Source organism: Euprymna scolopes, chromosome 28, assembly GCF_053919585.1.
Source record: "Euprymna scolopes isolate OS-2025 chromosome 28, ASM5391958v1, whole genome shotgun sequence".
In the NCBI taxonomy this organism is placed as follows: Eukaryota; Metazoa; Mollusca; class Cephalopoda; order Sepiida; family Sepiolidae; genus Euprymna; species Euprymna scolopes.
Window position 1 is genome coordinate 102035829 of NC_136509.1, and position 5003 is coordinate 102040831.

Genomic DNA, 5003 nt, shown 5'->3' on the forward strand with positions numbered 1-5003 from the left:
GATGGAAGGCTCCTATCGCTGTTACCTACTAGTAGATGGGCTGCAAAAAAAAAAAAAAAAAATAAAAAAAATAAAAGAGAGAAAACTGGAATCTAGGGCGACAATTCTATCGTTCCAAGCTGTATATACCTAACTTTACATAAATAGAAAGTAATGATGGGAGGATTCCAAAATTTTTTCGAGTCCGATACTATTACTGATCCCGATTTCGATTCTTTAAAATCCTTAAGTATTTAGTAATAGGAGTAATTTTTCTTTAGATGACAGTAAAAATCATGTGATGTAAGTATATATTTTCGCGAACGTAAATGTACACTTATGTGGATGATATATATATATATATATATTTATTTATATTGTTTGTAAATTAAAATCAATACATATTTACAATTTTGCTTTTAGCAGCAGTAATGGAAAACTAATATTTAAACAAAAACAAACCAACTATTTAACAAATACAAGAATTGTGTTTGGAATCGGACAGTAGGCAGTTTTTTCCCCCCGATATCTTAAAATATATCGATTTTTGGATTCCCCATTCTGAACCAAATTAATCCTCCCAATACTATTAGGACTAGGAACTATACTGTTAAAAAACAATTGTAATCGAACTCCGATTTATTTAGGAATAAATCCTGTAAATAAAAATAAAAAACATATAAACATGTGTAAGACTATTTTGGGGGCCGACTAATATACAGCGATACATGATGGAGTATGTAAATACATCCACTGGACCATCTGTAAAAAAATTAAACATCCAATGTAGCAGAAAGTCCTGGGAACATCAACCTGAAAGAACAGTTAATGACTTATATACCATACATTACGACCATGTAATCCCTGCAGCCACCTACCTTGAAAATGCTTCTGTGAAACCTGATAGAGTTATATGGAATACGTCAGAAAGTGTGGCAACTTTGGTTGAAATGAGTGTCTCTAATGATGGAAGTCTGAACAGAGCAGACAGAGAGAAACAGACCAAACATCAAGGTTCCATGTATGATATGAAAAGAAACTGGAAACTTAGGGAGATATCAATCATACCAGTTATTATAGGTGCCACATGGCTTATAAAGAAAAACCTGAAGTCCTACCTAACTAATATTCTTGATGAACCAAGTGCAAAAGAGATCCAGACAATTGCACTTAAGGGAACAGCGAGCATACTAAAAAGAGCTCTCGGTTTTTTTTTTTTTTACAAGGGTGTCACCACTTATCAAGGCCCAGAGGCCACTCGAGGATAAGGGTTAATAGGTATACATTAGTCATTGTGATTTTAGGATAGTAAACAGTGGGAATTTTGAAACTTGGATTACTTAGGGGGACGATTCAATTAGAACTTGTTCACATTGGACTTTTTCTTTTTTCTTTTTTTTCATAGGTATCAACTCATTATCAAGGCCAAGAGGCCACTCAAGGATAAGGGTTAAAGAGTGTACAGTAGAAATTGGACAATATAATAATCATTAGTAATGAAAATTTGTTAAATTAGATAACTTATATGGAACGGCTCATCAAGAACTTATTTACGTTAGACTTGAAGACAACCATATTGTAGTCAGCCGGAAAGCAGGAAAACGGAAGACAATTCCACAGGCGTGAGCTCTCGGTTGGTTTCAATAAAAAGCAGGGCAATGTTGACAGCTGGTTTGGCTACCCCATAGCCAGCTTTACAATCTTCAAAGAAAGAAAATGAAAAAAAAATGTATATATCAGTTGCTTTACACAGGTAGAAATAGATACATATTTTGTTGCGCTAGATATTTGTCTGCCCATCATATTTCTCAATAATGATTTCTTTTTGCTTATTTTTTATTTTAATTTTTTTTTATGTATTTATTTTATTTATTTTTTTTAGAGTGACAATCACCAAGCACGTAGTACTATCTTAGAATCATTAACACAAATCGCAGGAGTGCAGCATCCGACTTCTATTTGTCACACTGTCGGGAGTCCGCGATTTACCTCTCATTATTTTTTCCGCTTCCCGCGGGACATCCTAATTAAGACGATCCGAAAACGAATTATAGAACTCGGACACGCCCAATCACCATCCCGTCACCGATCTGACGTTCACTTCCCCCACGCACGCGCACACAAACACATGCGCACGCATATATCTATATAGAAGCACACGTATTCATACTGTTTATTTCTGTATGATATTCACTGTATTCACGTATACTATCCAACCCGTGTCCCAGCGTTGCCCGAGATCACCGAAGAACCCCTAAACTTACTGCTCTCACTATTGAGTATTATATTACTCTACATTTTCGTTAATAGTCACCTATACAGATTAGGGTTAACATTAAGACTCCGTTGGAGATATATTAATTGATACTTAGGGGAAGAGCGGGCTGGTTACTTTTAATGCATCTAAATCAAACTTCTATCTTTATATCATCAACGCTCTGATCCCCATCTGGCATCAAGTGAAATGGAGAGCTCTAGTCTTGGAGAAGCCTCATGTGTTGACAAGCGTCTGGACTTGACCATTACTCCTTATCTGAAATTGAACACGTGCATCACATCTGTTGCCAAAGTCTCTGGAAAATGGTGAGATCCTTCTACCGCTCCAGTAGATATTTCACTGCTGATGCAATTCTCTCTATGTATAAAAGCCAAGTCCGTCCAAGAATGGAGTACTGTTGCCACATCTGGACAGGAGCTGCTAGAAGCAGCTTATCCTGCCTTGAAAGAGTACAAAATAGACTTCGTAGCTTAGTGGGAGAAGCTCTTTTCTCTTCCCTGCAACCTCTTTCCCACAGAAAGGACGTTGCGAGCATGTCTTTGTTTTATTCCCATGGCAAGTGCTTGTATAAGCTCCAATCTCTGCCCCCCACCTCGGCAATCTTTCACAATAAACACTCGTCTAGCTGAAACCACTGTCAATAATTTTCCTCACTCTTTGACTGTATCTAAATCAAAACGTAGATTCCATGAACAAAGCTCTTTTCTTAGAACTGCACGCCTGTGGATGTCTCTCCCGTTTGCCTGTTTCCAAGCTGATTACAACTTGGTTGTCTTCAAGTCCAATGTAAACAAATTCTTCATGAACCACCCCACTAAGTAATCTAATCTACCAAATTTCGATTACTAACGATTACTACGATATTATCCCACTGATTACTGTACACTAAATAACCCTTATCCTCGAGTGGCACCTGGGCCTTGATAAGTGGTGACTTCTATTCAAGAAAAAAAGATAATGTGATCCCAGTCTATTTATCTATTATATAAAGTTATATTCCTGCTTGTTTGTTTGTCTGTTTGTTCACAATTTAATTAACATGTACAAATGTACATTGTTTTAGGAATGAACTTTCATAATGAAAACAGACTTATATATATTTTTATTCTAGCATGATTTCTGCATATACTCAAAAAAATATAATTCAATGTATAACATTATTTGCATACTACACCATTTTAATAATTAGATGTCATTAATTGTTGTAATAAAATTGTTTAAATTGTTCTGTTTATAAGTAATGTTTAAAATTGACTTATTTTATTTAAATTTAACTTAATTTATAATTTATTTTTTATTAATAGCCGACAACAGTTTGTTTAAAATCGGAAGTCCACTTATCTATTTAAGCTATAAGAGTTATTTCCTCTTTACGCTATGAGAGTAACTTCGCGTTTGATTTTTATAGACCAAGATGAATACATTTTATGCTTTCCTAAGTCCAACATATCATCACTTTTTGTAAAAGTTAGGATATTCGGTTTATCTTTAATAGCATGCGACTACTCCCTCCGTGCGGCAATATTTTCGACGCCGAGTATATACATCTAATACAGAATAATATTTTGCGTATTATTGAGTAAACTGAAACTATTGTTCTTGTCTTGTTATCCATACAACGTTTCGGCAGATGTAACCTCGGAAACTGTAAAACTCGGGAGCTGACGATATCTGAAAGTTACATTGGCTGAAATATTGTGCGAATAGCACTTAAGAGTAGAACAGTTATGTAAATAATCCAAATTATATGAATAATCAAGTTTCATCTAAACAAATAATTGTCTTTTTCATTAATCTCGAGCTACGATTCACTGTAATAAATTGTTGTGCCTACCTAACCCGATTACAGGCTTGGTTCAAGTGAAAACCACTTGTAGAGAAATGATTGTGCAAGGCATCGTCATTTCTTCATTTCGTAGGTGATGGTTGCCCAGTGGTTAACCACACGAACTTACGACCTGGATGTTCCAAGTTCGAATCGGTATAATTCCCGAATTTCAGCGTAGTATTTTTCTTTTTTTGTTTATTTTTACATAGCAGTCATCACTTATCAAGGCCCTGAGGCCACACGAGGATGAGGGTTATAAAGTGTACAGTAATCAATGGGATAATATCATAGTGTGTGTGCAGTCAGCACCAACCCTATTCAGGGTTTAACCGGTTTCCTCCGAAGGAGGAAGTTTCATAGGAGTATGAAATTCACCAGCGGTAACTAGTCGGATGTATAGCCCCGTTAGGGGGGGGGATGACGTTAGGCTTTCGCAACTTTTTACAGGGAGGTGTCGACGTCCTCCTACATACAGCACCTGGACTTCCCAAATTGGTCACCCATTTTAGTAATGACCAGGCTCAACGTTGCTTAACTTCGGTGATCTGACGGGAACCGGTGTGTCAACGTGATTATGCCGTATATCATAGTAGTCGTTATTAACAGAAATTTGGTAGGTTGGACTACTTAAGGGGGCGGCTCAGCAAGAATTTGTTTCTGTTGGACTTGAAGAAAACGAAGTTGTAGTCAGCTGGGAAACAGGAAAACGGTAAGGAGTTCCACGGCCGTGCTGTTCTGGTTTTCATAACTGGTAATCTTCGCCCCGCCGTCATCGTTATCGATATGTAAAAACGCTGCAAAAATGTGACGGGTTTTATGACTACATTTTAGTTATTTATAAAATAACAATGAAAAAAAGGTTGGGAATTTGTTTTATCTCTTCTATTCTTCTAATCTTCTATCTATCTATTCTATCTA

General features: G+C 36.3%; 1 pseudogene; it reads right to left on the reverse strand.

The window, feature by feature from the left end:
• Positions 1–4551: 4551 nt before the first annotated feature.
• On the reverse strand, positions 4552–4670 carry LOC145249927 (5S ribosomal RNA; annotated as a pseudogene).
• Positions 4671–5003: the final 333 nt, after the last annotated feature.